Here is a 20,829-nt window from a genome sequence, read left to right on the forward strand (position 1 = left end):
GAACCGTATACTCACAATGTCCAAGTACAAAATTGTTCAAAGTAGAATATTATTTACCCAAGTAATAATATGTTATTCGTTGGTAAAATGTATATAATATTATAAATGCCGTGTTTGCTAATTAGGTACTACTGTACTAGTAAGATCATAATCATGGAAAAATCACATACCTATTATTTTAGGTCTAAAATCGATAAAATTGATTTTCCAAACGAGTTTTGCCTACTTCTGAAACTTCTTAATAGCCACCCCGGGTTATTGGTGTATCACCTGCAATACAATGTCAGATTCTGAAATACTATACTTAACTATATAATACATCTATATTCAAATATTCTACAATATACATAACAATGTTTAAATGTTAAGGATATGCCCTATGTCCTATTATGGACATAGTATACAGTATACACAATATTCATATTAAATATAACGGAAATAATTTGTTGGTTACTTAATATTATTTTATCGATTGGTTTTTGCGACTTGTTTCGTTTCAATTTATTATTGTAATGATTTTTTAGTGTTTCACGAGGGTGTATACTATATAATATGTATTATAATAAATTAAACATAAAAGCTAATGCATTTTAACATTTTTTTTTTCCCTAACAAATCTCAATTTAAGTATTTTTTCAAACCTCGCTTTGTTCAAATGTTATTTTAAACCCACGTGGGATTAAATTAAAACAACAATGGTTCTGACTAAGGCGAGCATGTTGTCGCTGCCGTTAAATTTAACATTTGTAATTCAAATCAAAATCAGACGATTTTAAAACAACAACTTTTTAGTTTTATTCTTTCAATAATAGATTATTTTTTTAATTGTATTAATTATAGCATTAAAACAAACAACGATTTGCATTAATTTGCGCATTAATTGACGATGAATTCGTAATTTCAAATGTTTACAATAAAATTACAATGGAAAAAATATTTGAATTTGGTACATAGTCAATAACTATATAATATTGTATGTTTCTAATAATCGTTTAATTTTTCATATACAAACACACCTCTATATGTACCGAGTGAAACATATTCCAAAAATATTTTCAAAAACTCGGTTAAACGTAAACAGAATATTATAATTTGTTTGGTTAATATAGATATATAATACTTATTACAATATTATACTAACAGTTTGTTGTTATAGCCTATAGGAAGCTTTAAATACAATCTAAGGGTATGTAATTGTTAACCGGTTTAACTATCCAACGTATCTAGGGAACCCAATGCACACAACTGCACGCGACACACCTACCTACATAATACTAAGATTTCGAACAATAATTATTTACGTGTGAAAAGTAACGAACGGTATGCATTGGAAAACGATACTACACGTGTAAAATTAACCTCTTGTTTGGTGTGCATGTATGTATTATACACACAATAAAGTATTAAAGTGTTTATGATATACACATCACATATACGCACATGATGACCGTTAGGTTATAAAGAGAAATCGCTCTCGCATCTGACGCGTGTTGATTAATATTTAACATTCATCGTGATGTTACAAATATATTATACAGATACATTTTGTTTTAATTCCCATTTCGTTCGCACAGTAAATAACCATAATAAAAATAATAATTTATGTATACTTAACCCGTATGGATTTAATGAAAAACATAATAAATCTCAGTATCTAAATATATTGTTGTGATTATTTATAATAGAAAACTCGAGATAAAACAGATCATTTAACGATAAAATATACGTTATGCAAATATTATTTTAATCAGTGCAAATATTCATCATGTGAATATCACAATATTTCTGAATAGGTATGTCTATTGTGAATATTAGTCATTCGACTGTGTAACTATATCGTATCCAACAAACTACACGCTTACACGGTATGGATTTCACTCAGTTAATGTAAATTACGGGAAATTTGATCGCCGACCTTTCTCATTAGCTTAGCTTTCATTCGAGAAAAAAATGATTTCTTTCAGTATCGTATTTTTAGCAACACTATGGCAGCTAATTAATAAAAAAAATCATTATAATAATCACGTGTTTAATTTCACTGAATAAGTATAGGAATATAAGGCTTCAAATTTTGAATCAATTTTTAATAGTTAAATAATATTGAGACGACTAAAATATTATGATCTATTGTAAGCAATATCGCACTCAAGATATTTTATTTTTATCATATTATCATGAACGTAAAATATTATGTCAATCATTACAATAATTGTACTTATGACTTACATTAAAAGAGGTCGTTATAAGTGTTTGTTTTTTTAAATTTCACAGTTGAAATAATTCCTTGGTTGATTGTCATAAAAAATAATAATTTATAAGTTTAAAAAAAGTAAATAATAACTTTTATGAATATAATATTGAGATCTGAATGAAAAATTATACACAATACTATGCTATATTGTTTTGTAAATATATATGTATATTATACATAGTATATATACACAATACTTACAAAACTACAAAATTTTATACATTTAATATTATAGAAATGTTGGACATTACCTAAGAACCGTTATAATATAATAATGCGAACACTGAACTGGAATGGTGCAATTTGAAATATTTGCAAATATACCTATAGTAAGTTAATGCCAACATACATTTTCATTTTGTGTAGGTACCACTTTATTATTATAGAAACTATTGAGAAAAATATAATTTATGTGATCGCTTACTAAAAATTACAATTATCTCATAATACAACAAATATATTGAACTAAAATAATGAAAACATTGTCGTTTTACGCATGATAATATAAAAACCATTGTTAATCCATAAGATGAATTGTATATTTAAAATATTAAATTTACCGTTTAAATATATAATATTACATTATAAATGTACTCAAAAACGATTAATTCTAATAAATATTAAATACTCATAACATTTATTAGTACCACCAATAGGGGTTTGAAGAGAAAAAAATGTTTAAAATATAATAGAATAATTCACATTTTCGACAGCCAAAAACTATCCACCCTGTTGAACACGTGCAGAATTCGTAAACTACTGTTCCAATAATTTTTTTTGTTATTTAAAATAATATATATATATTCAAAAACATTTATAGTACATGTGTTAACCATAAAAACCACCCCATTGAATTGTCGACAATTGATCAGAAACATCATTGTTAGATTAATGAGTGGCTATGTTATACATTATATTATATTATGCGTACCTACGAACGTTTTTTTTTTATATAATAGTAACAATTCTATTACAATCAAAAAAAAGATTTTCCCTTCAACAGTTCAAACGCTTTACCTATACATACATCGTACACGACCAACCCACTGCGGCGATTACCATTGTAAAGCGTTTAACCGACAATCGTTTCGTTTCTTTTTTTTTTTCGGTAGGCACCTACTACGCGTTTTTGTTCGATTCACGCAGAAAAATGATTTTTCGAATCCGAGCTCGGTGTTCTTACATTACAATAACGTACCCGACCACCGCATGGGTCGGACACATGGCAAATTACGAAATATCCTATCCATACGTTATAATTCCACACAAAACCTCTGTGTGTAAGCGACATGCTCACCGACTGTGCAACATTTATGACTACTGCGTGTCTGCGTCCATATAATAATATACGGTATATATTATTATAACACAATTGTTGGTGTACGGTCACGTATACAATTCTGACGTTTTAAAAGTAAGTAGGTACATTGAAAACCGCCCGTTGCGATGATAATGTCATCAAGACGATTCGATTTTTACCACAATTTGTTTTAATATTGGTGCGAACTATCCGTTAAATGTATTGCCGTCACGCACATGTCGCATTGTCGCCTGCATATTTTTCGAAAACTGAAGATGCGAATAATGTGTTGTCGTTCAAGCCATACATACACAAGAAATATTTTACACAATTTAGTGTTATATATTTAGTCATAATTACAATTATTTGTTAATTCGTTTTTATTTCTGTTTTTGTTATTTTATATTATAGAATTACTAATATTAAAATGAAATAAGTAGGTAAGGCACCTAAGATAATTGATATATTTAATTATATGGCATGATTACTTTGTATTTAATAATGGTAAGTGTATATGTATAATTACAGGAAGTGGGATGTGGATGGTTTGGAGGGATGAGATTTTACACTAAAACCTAGAATATGTTATAAGTTCTATTTTCAAAACTTATTTATGTCTATGGTTGAGGTAAAAGCATTTTATATCGAATACGTTGCTTTATTGGCATATACGTAGTTATTATAGTTATCCAACATAATATAGTAGGCATATCTCTATAATCGCCGTATTACAGCCAATACAACATATTTTGTGGACGTGTAAGAGAGTATACCTATTATAATTTATAATATGTAGTATTTATCTACGTGCTAAAACCAGATTTATTCGGCTCTTTTATTGGTTTTTAATGTCCGACGTGGTAAATGACAAAAACAGGATTTCCAGACGAATACCAAGGTACAAAATATAATGTAAGACGATTATATTGGAGCTTAACTCGCTAAACACGCCCGAAATACGAAACGACGTCGTGAAAATGTTTAAGAATATATTAACACTTTTTTACAATACCATTATTATAATGTACATAGATTGTACATACAAATATAAATAGTGTGTTCAACTAATAGTAATACTTAATATATTACCAGAATCACCGAATGACGTATGACTAAGATATTTATACCTACTACTATTTTTACTAATGAAGTAGGTACCTACTGAAATATATATAAAATTATTTTAAATTCAAAAGTAAAGCCTTGATGAACATTACACTATAATATAAAAGACGGCGTTTGACATCGCATAACCAAAACACGTCAAGAAACTTTCCAAGTTTAATAAGGGAATGCGCAAATTATAAATTTAATTATTCTCGTGTCAATCCAAATGAAAACACGAGAATGTCGGAACTAAAAACAATGTTTGTATAATATGTGATTAATGAATTTCAGTAGAAATGAATTAAGAACTTAAAAAATAATAAAATATAATATGTATAAAATCCTCTTGATTATGAAAATATCAAGGAAAATATAAGTTTTAAAGTATAAAAAGAAATTCATTAAAAATTTAAATATCATAACAATAGTAATATTAAGAATTGTACATTTTTGTGTATATATTTTTTTGTAGCTAATCATAAAGCCTAGAATTACATAATTAGAGCAATACTTTTTTGTACGAACATATTATTAACTATACAAGTAATTTGTTTTTAACCACACAAAAAATCTACGATTGATAAAACATTTGAAATATATCATACGTGGTAATAAATGTTAAAAAAATATTTGTAATTCACAGATGAATCACTTAAGCATTTAAAAGCAAACGCTTCAAAGAGTCGTTTGGTGTAAATAAGTAAACCTATTGGTTATAAAATAAAATGAAGAGTATACCAGTATACCACTTAATTATTGTTTTCTAGGTGTATGTTATATGGACTGTAACGAGTAGGCAGGTATCAAACAATTGAGGGGTTGCGAACTACCGGGTCTGAGAAAACTGGTTTTTTTTTTTTATAAATAATGGCTTTATTGTTTTTAATGACTTTATTTAAAATCAAACCGGAATGGCGGCGGCGGCACCGTACATTTATACTTATAGGTACCTATTACTAACAAGTATAGACTATGGAGGAAAAGAAATAATATGATAATATTGTTCATGTTTTATGAAAACATTACAAACTCACGTGTTCAGGTATTTAACATATTCGCAAATTAGCGTACGCTTATTGTGATTATTATAGTTTCCATTCGACCGCGCTTGACGTAATGAACGAAAGAAATTTGGAGTTGACCGCTGCCGTCGCACTTGCGAACCATATAATTATACCGACCGTTAAACCCAAACTACACAATTATTATAATTATAATATAAACAATACGTTCAAACAATCCAAGAATAGATATACCTATTAATTACTATTAGTGACGTATGAATGTATATATATATAAACCTATGCAATCGTAACTATATATGTTTTCAAATTCGAATTTCTAATGTATTCATTGACAACTTGCCGTCAAATAATAATATATACATATATACACACGAACAATTTAAACAACTCCTTTTCTTAATCAAAATTATTCAAACTTATTAAATGACCTGCACACATTGCATTTATATGACTTACACTGACAATTAATTTGACATTTAACATGCGATGAGAAAATAATATGTTCATCATATTACACGTTACACAATTTGGATATCTTTTAAACGGGACGAGTAGGCACATATATATTATATTATATTATATTATATTAAATTATTATGTTATTACTTATGTTTCACCGAATTACGACTAAGCAAAACGTACGCAATTAATTCCATAACTGTTAATTTTATTATTTTAAACTCGCTCTTTGGACACTAGAGTTCAAGTTTCGATATCGGCTGGAGATCATAATATATAAATAGGTAGTGTCCGCGCGATTCAGCGTTGTTTAAGTATTGTCTCACGACAGATGCATTGTCAAGAGAGAGTGTTAAAACATTTTCGTATTCTCAGACAATTGAGATATTATGTATAAGGAAAAGGTGACCTAGCACATTATTTCGATATAATGCATTAATTATTATAACGTAGCATATAGGTTCTACACATAGCTAAGATTTAATAAATATGTTCTGTATAGTATCGATATTTCTATAAATTATTTTAGTAAAACTTAAAGATTTTAAATACATATATTGTATAGTAAATAGTGGCGTGGAAAACATATTTCAAGCCCAAAGCAAAGTATTTAAACAATAACTCACTCGCTACCCCTACAACATAATATATAATTTAAAACTTTAACTGGACATAAGTCATCAAAAACTATGTATAAAAAAAAAACTATGATAATTAATTATACTTTTACCTACAAAATTTTAATGTTTAAATTCAAGATAAATTTTTAGAGCAAATTGTATTAGTCAAACATCATTTACCACACTACTGATAGTGAGTACATACTCGTATATTATTATATACCTTTAGTTAAGTGTTGGACAAATTTGCATTCTTAAAATTCCTTTTCAATTCAGAATGCTGAACGAACTTCAACATATTAATATTCTATAGCTCGTTTGCGATCGAAATTTTAAACTATTAAAATAACTTTCATAAGCCATATCAATGGTTTAACTCAATATTCAAATTTCAAATCATTGATTATCATAGTTTCGCGTATAGAGCATAAACATATAATCATTAAAATTATTCAAAATTAAGCTATTAATTTTATAAAATAAAATCGAACTAGTAAAATTAAACATTATTTAATTTTACATTAATACATATTATAATTTACATTATTCGGTTTATGTAATTGTTTAAAACCATTACGATTTTAATCAAAATCTTATTATTTTAAGTAGATAAAAACATTTACCGATATAATTTCGGCACCTATAGATATTTAATTAAGTTAAAACGAAATGTTAAACAGTTATTGCTAACAGCGTTTAAAAAGCTAAAAAGAGATGAAATTAACGTAAAAATGTAAGATAGCCCATAGTCTAAACACTAACGTCATTAATGATATTCATATTTAAAAAAAAACTATATCAAACTGTAAATTAGACATGGATCACAATATCGTACCAAATATTTAAAAAAAAAAATAATAAAACTAGATTTCAGAACTACATTATACATTGACATTATAATATCGCTAGTTGGTCGGAAAATAATGTTTAGATAGTCCACAATATATATATACATAAAAACCAACCATGAACTCACGAGTGATATGACATTTTGAAACGCCGGCGTGGTTTGAAATATCACATACATGCGCGTCCAAAAAAACGGCGGCGAAAATGTCAAATTACTTAACGAAATGGTTTACTATTAAGGCGTAATGGACGGATGTACAAAGAAAAAAGTAAACAGTCATGATATAATGTACACGGGAATCTAAACGTTCATTATCCCCTAGAGTATAATATTATATCACGTGCATTGTAGATACGGAAGCTACTGCGCTGTAATCCATTAGGTACTTGGGTAGAGACGATCGAACACGTGGTAAAAATGAGATCATATTCGATCGGCGATCGCGGTGAGCAATAGATTTCGTACACGACTCCTTCGGCGGCGAATTTCACCGCAAATATGCGCGCCAATCAGTATAGTTCATTCTAGGCTGAGTCCCCGATTATCAAAAACGTTTTAATCGAGATTTCAAATCTCGGGAGCGCAGGAATCCTGGTCGATATCACAGATTTTGAATTATCTCGATCTTCGTACGCATATTGTGGATTATAGAGGATTGTATGGGGTGCGCTCACCCCTATAATATAAAATTTGTATTTTCGATTAATTTAAAAAAAAAAAGAAACTAGAAGAATCTGCAATAATATTTTGTCTCTGTCCGAGTGTCAGACTACGATAGGCTGCGGCGGTAAAACGCGAGTTGAGTCCCGAGATATTTGATCAAATCCCTTAAAAGAAACTCGAGTTGAGTCCACGGCGTTATTCGAAGATACTCGAATTGAGTCCGAGTTATTATTTGATAACACTTGAATTGGGTCCGCGGTATTTTTGACAAAACTCGAATTGGGTCCAACGTAACTTGCCAGAAGGTACATGTGCGCCCATTCAGGGGGGAGGGGGCAAAACGGGGCACTTGCCCTCCCCCCCTGACATCGAGTAAAATAATAGCACCCATATAAGTGCCATTGGTATAACGTATTATGATAGTATAGAGACAGTCGGCGGTTTTACGAGTCGAGTATTACAACGTGTCGCAATCCCGCCGTCACGTCGTCACGATTCTTCGCGCGTATTATTATATTATATCGTATTAAATACGTGTATACCATAACTACTGTGTTCGGTGTTACCTTAGAATGAGTATCCCGGCGGGATCGTCGTTCTGGGCCTCCTAGCAAGTCCGACGGTAGTGGTTACGACTGCGCTACCGAGCTGGTTCTGCTGACGGTTCACAAACATTTACACGAACGCACACGCGGCGGCGATTAGATGGGTGGTCTTGATAACGCGGCGCAATATACTATTATATTGTTTCGTCGGAGAAGAGCCTAAAAAGGGACCACTTCTATCCGGACGACATCGTCGGCACGACCGTGGTAACGGCGTTCGGCATTATCGATTGGGGTGCACGTGGTGGGGAAAGGCGGTCGCGCGAAGAAATAAAAGCTACAACAAAACACGGTGGTGGCGGCGACGACGACGACGACGACGAATACAAACACCGGAGCGTGATGACAGTCGACCGCGAGCTGCGACGTTCGATGCGGTTAGCGGCGTACTGAGTACTGACTGCGAAGTGCGACTGCAGCGACGGCGGCACCGGGTGCGGTGCGAGTGAGAGAGAGCGCACGGCGGCGGCGGCGGTGGTCATGCGTCTATATAGTATTATAAGCGGCGGCGGCGGCGGCGGGACGAACGTGCACGATGACTGCGCGCGCGGAGGACCACTCTATACGGATGTATCGGCGCGGCCGCCCGGGATTAAACCGGTTTCTTCGCGGTGGTCACACGGACTGGTGCGCGGGCTACCTCCCAAGCCGCGGCGTGTTGTAAAGGCGCCTGCGAGACACAGCCGCCGCCGCGGTCTCTCGACTCGGCCGACACACGCACACTCGCACACGGACACACTACGCATCACACACGCGCGCGCACGATGCGCACAAGTTCGCGTCTTCATCTCGCGGCAGCGATGACCGTCGACGACACTTCACTTATTATTGCGATCCTCGCCGGCCGCCGCAGTGGCGCGTGTGTGACACGGCGATGAGACGCGCGACTTCCGGACAGGGATTGAACGAGTCGAGCGAGGGATAGACTTGACAATATTTTCACCCGTTGTTATTATAATATGCACCTCGTGCGGCGGTGGCTAATGTCGAATGGCCAACGTTTAAAAGTAAAAATTCAACGAAATCGGACTGACCATTCTTATAGCGCCGTTTGCGCCGTTGTGTTCTGTTTGTCTTATCTGTCAACATTTTGTTTTTTATTATTATTAATGTTTCGTATTGTCGGGGGAGGTTCTTTACTGTAGACAACACGAAATGGGCAGTCTCCGTTTACAGCCGAGAGGTAGAAAAAGTACCTTTGTACCTATATTGTACTTGTAGGTACATACAAATTAAATATTTAATACAATTTTGTACTATACCTTTTTTACAATATTGCCTACAGTAAAAAAAATGTTTCTACTACAAACAGTCAAAAAGCTCCGCTCCACAAACGTTACCGTTCGTATACGCTTTATTCACAAACACATAACATAAAGTAGATATACATTTAGGCTCATATTTTAGTATTATCATAGTTCATAGATAGTTAGTTTTAACTTTTAACATGATAAAATATTTATTAAATTCAAAAGTAAGAATATTCTACGCGTCATGGTCCTTGGTCAGTTTTTTATATTTTAATAATTTTGAAGTGAGTTTTATTAGTTAGCAATATAATATATATATATATATGTGTAAAATTGATAGCTCACGATCATTAAATAATAATACTTGGTTAGAAAGTAGTATGTATGATTATAATTTATATTTTATAATTGAAATAGAGTTAAAAATGCTTATAAGTTATGACTTGCTTTAAAAATTAAATCGCCGAAAAATTATACTTAGGAACACTGGTCACGGATAATTATTAATATTATGTTCTTCGTGTCCTACTCCTGAACACATAATATGATAACAGATTAATTAACTCGTTATTTAGTAATACTTAATTAATAAACAACTAACACAACTACGTAACGGTTTCGACTGAACCTTAACATTTACTGATATAATATATAATGTATTATATAGGAATGTTACAGTTAAACATGTTTGTAATAGTAAGGCGGATTCAAATTTAAAAGTATGGATACCGTCCTAGCTCTTAATTTCAATACATCCCGAGTGAATCCTTTTCCCTCGAATCCAATCGTTAAGTACACATGAATCATTATATATTTTATGTTTATAAAAATCATGTTTTTAAGCGTATAGGGCGGCATAGCCCATCGACCTGCAGTACGTATAATATGAAATAGCAATATTTTAATGACACTTTATTATTTAGGTGCACGAAATACAATGCTATACAATAAATAATTGCGGTACGCGATTGTCGCTATCCGCTGGTTCCGGTGGCCGGAAGTATGCTTGCGTAGTTGCGTGCGTATACCTGCGTGCCGATCTCGCGCGCGCAGTGTCGTCCCGCTTAAGCGTACATATACATATTCGTATAATATACATATCACAACACGACCGACGCGTATCGCTGTGTGGCCGACTTGCCGGTTTCGGCGGCGGCGGCGGCGGTGGTGGCGGCCGCATAGAAATCGTCAGTTCGGCGGTAGGTAGTCGGACTGCAGGTAGGTATGTTTATGTGTATACCTATATATACATATATACCACTTGTATATATTATACGTATACGCTGCGCACACGATCGCCGACGACGACGACAGCCGTAACGATTTTTATGGACAAACATATAATATTATTATATTACCGCCGCCGTAGCGTTTGTCCGGTAAAACACACACACACACAGGTCGTCGAAAGTTTATGAGGGTAGGAACGCACGAAAACAGCGTTCCCCGTTCGCGATATCGTCGTGCAGCGTGTACAGCGTATATGTAGTGTAATCGATTTGCATTACGCGCAGGGAAGTCGACGCTGGTCGGACCCGCGATTGGAATACGCGTGCACTCGCTCGCAATCGCACATCGGCCACTCGAATAAAGGCCGGTCCCGATTTGGTGCCCGTGAGAAGGGTGAGAAAATAATTCGTCAACCATCAATTGGTAGTGCGTACACCGCCGCGAGAGTCAATAATGTGGACGATGCGCATTGTCGACATAAAGGCCCCATATTCCCGTGGCTTTTCAGACCGTTTTCCGGATCTGAACGCATTTATTTTGACTGCCAATCAATGTATACTATTTCCCTCGACCGATCATCGCGAAAAGTATTATACGTTTTGAAAATATTTTTATTTGTATTTATTTTTTCACGCGATTTTAATTCGTGATGACAAAACGACATTTTCGAAAAATAAAATATTTTCTATTTTTATCGCTGTCAGTTGTGTTTTTTTTTTCCTTACGAACGACAAAACACGTAATCATGAATATTTATTAGTCCGAATGGCCGAATTCAATTTTCTTACTACAATGCATTGGGCATGATTGTATGAATACATTTTTATTCTTGGACCTTTTGCCTTATACACTCATTCGGCTGGTAGACTCGAATACTCTGGTCCCAAGACGAGTCCAATAAGCTATTGTATAAAGTCGCAAAACATAGAGAATACGAGTTTTGTGATTTTGAAAGTATATATATAGACCATTTATATTTATATAAACGTAAAACTTTATGGAAGCAACATTTTATAAAAGTCTGTTAGCCAACACTATTGATACAATGATACCAATACGTAGGTACCTACTTACCATTATTAACCGCAACATATTTTTATCTTTTTTCATTCTTGTTTAAATGCAGTTAGTTAGCTTCTTTATCACTCAGAAGGTTTTGCAGTGCGAGTGAGAAACATCGACTTACAGTTCTTTATGTAAGCCAAAAGGCGAATGTTTAGTGAAGATAGAAAAGCCGTATCAACATATATTTAATACCAATGGTCTAAACGCACGCTTGCACTGCAGCGTTAGGACGGGAAAATTACTATAACAACGTTTCGTACGTCTTAAATAACTACATAAATATATATATATCGTATACCAAGTGAATATAGTATATGATGTGTGACTTTTGTAGATAGTTTGTGACAATAATATAATGTTTGTTAGCCGACTAACTACAATATATGTGCGTTTGAAATAATATAAATTCCTGTAGCAGTTGGTTTAACCAATGAAATTCGTCTGATAAAAAAAACACACACACACACGCACATATAGTCACCAAAAGTTTATGAGGTAAGAACTCACGAAACCGGCGTGTTCTTTGCCAAATCATCGAGCAGCAATGATCGATTTAATTTTACATGTCGGCGTGATCGCGCGAATGCCTCCGCGGAATTTCGAAAATACAATTTTTGTGAAACCATGCATTTTATATGTACACTTGTACAGCGCTTAAACTTACAAATTACTATCTGTGACGTTTCGTGCGTTATGTATACAAGTATCTCAAGAATCTATTTCGTAGTGAATAGCATATGTTATGTCTACATATAGATATAGTTGGGTTGTGATGGTAATAAAGTGGTCGTGAGCTGGTTAACTGCAGTGCATGTATCGCGATTAAAACAGTAGAAGTTCCTGCAGTAGTTGGATTAACCAACAGACTTGTGCTGAAAATCATTATCATTAAAATATTATGCAAATTTAAAAATGAATTATTTTACTTTCCGACCGTAAGCCGTTATTACGATTCACTGCAATATATTATAAATGTAGCACCGCGTGTTTGCCGAATAAATGTATGATTTATAATGGGTTTCCTCCAGTAATTGTAATGAAATTTATTACACTATTTAGTGTATTATAATATAATTTATATATTCTTCAGATTTAGGTAGGTACCTACTTTATAGTAATTTAGTCTTGTTATTTTTTAATACTCTACAATAATAATTATTGTTTATCGTTCATTCGTGCATTAACAATTAGTTGCAACACACGATTCTTTTTATAATATTGTACCTAGGTAACATTTATATTACTAACTTTATATTATAACTAACGTAGTATACACTCCAATTAAAATCATCCTGTTGTTGTAATTAACTGTTAAGTTTATTAACAAACTGAACGTGAAAACTTTTATTGAAAATAAATTTTTTTAATATAATGCGGATACTTTATGTTGATATAACTTAAATCAGTTATAACACAAATGTTAACAATTTATCAATAAATAATTATAATTAATAAAGAATATTGCATTTTTTTATTTTTAATATTAAACAAATTTTAAATAAAATTTTACGACTACAGCCGAAACTTGTACACCGTAAGAAATAAATATCATTTTACTTTATAAATATCAAATATTAGTATTGACTTTTAATTTATCAGGTAACCAATCAAATAATACTGTTGATTATAACTTATACATGTTAATTATTATCAGGAAATTATAAAAAAATGTATTTAAATCAATGTTTATAAGAATTAATATGAACTGCAGTATGTTTTTCTTCATGGTTAAATTTACCGTTCACTAAAATGTTTTTATTGCAGATATATCATTTTTAATTGATAAGATGCAGTCTTGTATAGCCGGTTTAATTTGGCGTAAAAGCAAAATCAGCAAAGACTAGGAGCGGGTCGTAGACCAACTAGCATTATTTTTTTATTATTATACATCTCAAACACAAAATACCTCACTAGAGGTCTCTAACCTTTCACACCTAATTTATAATTTTCTTAATCTATGAAATATTGATCTACTTAAAAAACAATAACACATTAAATAAATAAGTGTTTAAGTAAGTTTAAGTAAAAAAAATTATAAGATTTAATTTTAGTTATGTTTATAACTGAGATATTCTATGTACAATTGAATGACCTGACCTATTTTTGCTTATATCAATTTTATTTTTACAATTTCCTAAAGGTGTAATTAATTTTCTTGAAAGTAGATAAATACTATTTTTCCCCAGTAAAATTTCCTTTTTTTCTTATATTTTCTAGACTATTATCCTTTTATAATATTGAATTGAAATTAAACGATAATTAATAATCTCAAAAATATTTTTTTTGGTAGGTGTGTTTAAAAAAATATTACCAATTAATAGGAAATAAAAGTAACAATTTTAATGATTTAAATAATATATTTTAGATTCCGAGAGAAGTGACTTATTAGTTTTGATAACAAAATATTACCTGCATGGCTGCATAGTACGTATCAATAAATTATAAAATATATAATTTTATATTATGATGATAGCCTACAAGGGTGCATTTTTCAAAAATGTCAACTTACATAAAGGCAAATAAAAAATGTTCTGCAGTCTGGTGTTGTTTGATTTCCAAAAACTGAATCGTTCTAGGAGACAATGAGTATCTAATCATTCTAATCTGACCATTTAATAAACCACAAATTGAACTAAGGCTCTAATGCCTTTTATTTTTGAAGCTCAAATCTAAAATCTGCACAATAGATAGTCATGAAGGGATTCCTAAGCTATATCCTATAAAACTAAGAAATTTTAAATTCAATTAATTCTAAATTGTAAAATTTAATAAAGAGTGATCATCCGCATATACAACGTTCCAGGGTAAACTTAAGTCATGTTAATTGTCTAACTGCAATTTAAGTTTGTAAATAATAATAATTGAATTTATATATATATATATCATTATATCAGTTTTTATCTTTTCTTTGAATATTAAATTAAAATAATAGAATTTGAAAATATTTTACTTAGTACCTAAAGTCTAAGAATAAAAGTAAAATAACGATAATTAAAAATTCCTTAACGCAATAATAAGTATGTATTAATACTGCTTCTTTGAGAGTGTTGTAATTTGATATTTCTAAGCAGCCTGGTATCGTAAATAAAAATATAAATTCCTGATAAAATATTTCTTATAATAATGATCACAGATTTAAAAAAAATTTTTATTTTTTTAGAAATAACTATTCACTATATTATAATAATCAAAACACATTACGATTTTAATTTAGTGTGTTATGTTATTTATCGCACTAATTATCATATTTTCTTTTGCATTTTAAACAAATATTTATATTGAACCAACATAAATGTCAATGCGCACTCTCGATTTAAAAAACAATTTATTTCATAAGCACTATAATCGTAACTATAATTAGTAATTCTGCAATAAAAAAATCATTTTAAATTATCAAAAAAATGAAATAATTTACAGGTATATTAATAATTTCGACATAATTTGTTACGTATTAAATACACCCATATATATATATAACTTGATAATAATTATGATAATTAACTGTTCCTACTTACAATGTAGATTATAAACGTTCCAATGAATATGACAAATTTAAATAGAACATTACAATTTGAATCAAAAATTTGATTTTGAACATCCTCATAATGCGTCGCCAACACGCGCCGTATCTAAGTAGGTACTACAAAGGTAATATACTTGCTAATCAACATTTATAATCGTTATATAAGCTCAATAGTTAAAACCAAAAATAATATATTCTTAGGTTATTTTTGTTTTGGATATTTTTTGTACAAATATACTAAAATTTACAATATTATACTAAACTAATTTGACCATAAAAATACAAATCTTTTTTTCGTACATAATTATATAATATACCTACTTAACATATAATAATTCATCATTTTTCATATCATTATGTGAAACTGGTGATTTTAGCTTTTTTAACATTTTTAAGATATTTTACGATATGTGATGGTTTTGAAGTTATAACTTATATATTTATAACCTATATATATATATAGAACACTGAACAATAAACTGAGAATTTTTTAGAAAGAAATATCAAATTGTAACATAAAAAGACAAGAATGACATAATAAGTGTATACACTTGAATAATTTACAGTTAATGTAATAATATTTATTATATATTGACATTGACACGATGATCAATTCGTCTATATATTAAAACACAAATACAGCAATAGTGACGTTAAAAACTTGCCAAGAACCAAACATAATATTTACTAATAACGACAGTAACGCCCAAGCCCTTGGGTATAATTTTCACGTTTAAAATGTAATGTCAATCATCCACCCGGTAAAGCATTTATAAGTTTAGGTATAATAAATAACTTTTCGTAGTGGTAGAAATTTCCAATAGGTACAGACGACACTAATATAAGAAATATTATTTTATTTATTTGTTGTATTATATTGTATAGGTATTATAGGTACATCATACAAGACAAATCATATTATCATCAAATATCGTCAGCATTTTATTATACGACGAATATGACGTATTAAGACATTTCAAAATAATACCAACATGGCAACATATTAATATACATGTATAATATATTAATAATTCAGGTGTCGGACTACGAACCATTGAGCTACAACACTGCAGGTGAGTGGTGATGGCATCCAACCGGGGATCTTAGTCTGGCACCAGGTCCGACCGCCCTTGCAGGTAATATTATGTAATATTATATACCTATACAACATTATGTTTTATACAAATAAAAATCATGTTAATATTGGATTATAAAAATACCTATAGCGCTTATATCAAACTTCATAAAATGTTGATTTAATATGATGGTTATAATAACATACGTATTGTATTCCGTATAGGTGTTATACGTATGTGATATAACCTATTTGAATATAACGTTCATACTATACGATAAACGTATCAAATATGTGTTAAAATAAAAACCCTATTTTATCATGATATAATACCCTGTTATAAATAAAAATGATTTTTTTTTGATAGACATATTGGTATTGGGTATACACATATGTAAAACAAATTACTAAGAGAAAGGAGAATAATTTCCTAATATAAAGGTGTATACCATATAAAAAAAAACCTTACCCATAGTACCAAACCAGTGATTAATAAATAATTTAAATACATTACTATCGGTATACTTAAATTTAAATTTATCGTATGTGGCGTGAAGCACATTTCATCCGCCCAAATCCTTGTTAATAAAATAAAAATACCGGCATATCTTTATGTAGTTGTAGCTCTTTTATTTCTCCCAAAATCGATAACGGGCGTAATTATATCATAAAATAAATTCTACTTGAAATCTATTGCATATAAGTCGATATAATTGTGTTTGAAAACACATTAATGAATTGTATACGATTAGAGCAGAGAGGAGCGTATGTCAACTATATAGTATATTGTCTATACGCATTTCACGGTACCAGCATATATAATAGGACTTAATGACGGAGAAAACTCTTAACTTGTTGGTGTACGAGCGCGTATATGCATGCATAGCATTAAAAAGTTTATGCAGAACGAAATAACACAAAAACTAGAGAAAAAATTACCAGTTCAAGGGGTTACATTTGTCCTATTTTTAATAGAGATATCTCAGTTTTAATTAGTAATTATTACCAGCACATGTGTAACTGTCACGAGCTATTAATAATAACCGGAGGCGTCGGGACGGAAGCCAACTTTTATTTTAGAAAGGAAAAAAGAAAAATAAGAAGTGGTGGAAGGGAAGAAATATAGAGAGAGAATGAGATGAAGACAGAGAAGAGGAAACCGCCTATTTTTTTTCGGACACCTAAACGATGGGTCAATTATTAATACGAAACCTGAGGTACATAATAAACTACGGATTAAAAAATTAATACGTTCCTGACGGCCAACCGGCCAATCGTGTATTTATATATTATTATATTATACGTATACCTGCGGACCATTTTTGATACGCCAGGTGTTCGATAAAAAAAAAAAAATAAATAACAACAACACCACCACATATAGCATTAAATATAATATTATATAAAGCCATTTGTTTTTATACTCGTCGTGCGCACCGTATACCTATAATATAGTCGTTAGATCCGACGGCGAAAATACTCTCCGGGCGCTAGGTAGATATATAATAATTAAGGATCGAATGTTTTTAACGAGCACCCTTGTCGAGGTATCAGTACCATCTGGGTGACTGGGTAGTACGCCCCAATTTATACGTATATATATATATATATATTTAATTTCGAAAGTCCGTCACGGTATGCCTACTGCATTGTATATAAGTATAATATATATTAAATATCGGCGTAGCGTGTCGACAGCGAGTTTACATTTTCGATTAAACCCAAATTAAACAGACGAACAGCTCTATTAGAGCACGCGGCTGCTGCGCATACACTGTAACATATAAACAGCTGACGTTGCACTATATATTATATTATATGTAATAATAAAATTATATATCTATAAAAAAAAAAATGAAAACAGAAAATTTTTAAAACTAAACATAATAGTTTCCATACTAAATAAAATAAAAACCCCCATAACAATTAGAAATATATATTATATAGCTTTTCTTTTGTGTTAATAGTTCTAAAATTTAAAAGGCTTGAGACATTACGTACTCATAAGGCGTACTTTTAACTTAATACTAAAATAATTAAATCTTTTAAAAGTGTTTGAGTTCATGGCAACAAAGTCAAATATTTGTTTCCAATATTGACTAATATATGGACCAGACCCGAATTAATTAGGTTACTTTACAAAATATTACGAATGTAAATGTTAGTGAACTGCAGTATATACAGTGGATATTAATCGTCATTATATAAGTATTAAATATATTAAACAAGATTTTTATATTTTTTATTCCAATCATGATAGCAATTATGTAACAAATATTATTCCATAATTTATACTTGCACTCTTAATTTGATTTTCATTCATTTCGTAGCTATAGGTATAATGAACAAAAAATTAAAATAGGAACTACTTTATAAGTTATAATCTACATAAATATACCCAACAAATATAAAAATTATACTGACACTAAATTCTAAAATGTAAAATCAATTTTATATATTATTTTAAAATCATAAATTTAGAGTAAAAATATTCTTCTAACTTATAAAATGTGCATGTAAAAACTAAAATCAAAGATAAAACAATTATTTTCAACTTGATTTTGGTTTAGAATGGCTTTATAGAACTATATTAATGAATTTATACAGTTAGAAATAAGTATAAAATAATTTGGCTATAAAAAATAAAAATTAACGTAGATACATCATTTTTAAACGGATTTTTCATGCTTTTAAACTTAATATTTAAAATTATTATTTTATCGAGGTTAATTATACACAATATACACTATTTATTTATAGTATACCTTTTACGACTATATATTTTAATTTATAAGTACAATTAAACGCATCATGATATTTTTATTAAACTATAATAATTGCTTGGAAGGTTTTATGTTTTATTATTTTATGAGGAAAGTACATCCATATACCAATAAAAAAAGTGTATTACTTATATTTTAATGAGTTGTATTTTTCATGTAAGTATCCTTATTCTTAAATTATATTTTAAAAGTTATTTTATAACTTAAAATAACACTAGTTTAGTACATCAGTATATGATAAATTAATTATTTAACTACATAGGTATCTATATAATATTATATTATTTTCTACTTAATGATAAGTTAATACAACTTACTATAGTTATTGCATAATTTTATTTTAAATTTCAATATATTTAATAATCTAAAACAAAAATAAATATAATCTTTTACTTTTAAAATTGAAAATTGATATTATGTAGGTAAATAAGTATGTATAAGTTTAATTTTCTGGTTAAAAGTTTATAATATGAGTATTTATTAAATATTACCTATTATTATTTTAATTTTTAATTTTAATACACTTCGGTAGCTTACTATTTCTTATACAAATAAAAAAATATTAATAAATAAAAATAATATATATCACATCAATTTCTAACTTATAGTTTTAATAGCACATAATGTGCTAAAACATTTTAAGAAATAATAAATAAAAAAAAAAAATCCAACTTCAATAATTATTTTTCAACATTAAAATTATCACACTGTTGATCGAAATAAACAAAATACTTGTTTTTCTGTGTAGTTTTATTTTAATGAAAGAAAATAAAATATTATATACCACCCCACTATATTATCTTTATCTTTATAACATATTTTCTAAAATTTATATAAATAAATAAGTGGTATTGTCTTCACTACACTAATAAAAATTAAATATTGAATAATTTTGCATGAAATAATTTATTAATATCCTATGTTCAATATTTATGAACATTTTAAATGCCTTTTTTTATTTTAGTAAATAAATAAACAAACACATAATTATTTTGTTACATATGGGTCACATGTGTGTAATAC

General features: G+C 30.1%; 1 pseudogene; it reads right to left on the reverse strand.

Moving 5' to 3' along the window:
- The window catches only part of LOC112602345, a 66,083-nt pseudogene extending 56,747 nt beyond the window's left edge, over nt 1-9,336 (reverse strand).
- Between the last annotated feature and the right edge of the window lie 11,493 nt (nt 9,337-20,829).

Source organism: Melanaphis sacchari, unplaced genomic scaffold (genome assembly GCF_002803265.2).
Source record: "Melanaphis sacchari strain LSU unplaced genomic scaffold, SCAv2.0 Contig86_pilon_pilon, whole genome shotgun sequence".
NCBI lineage: Eukaryota > Metazoa > Arthropoda > Insecta > Hemiptera > Aphididae > Melanaphis > Melanaphis sacchari.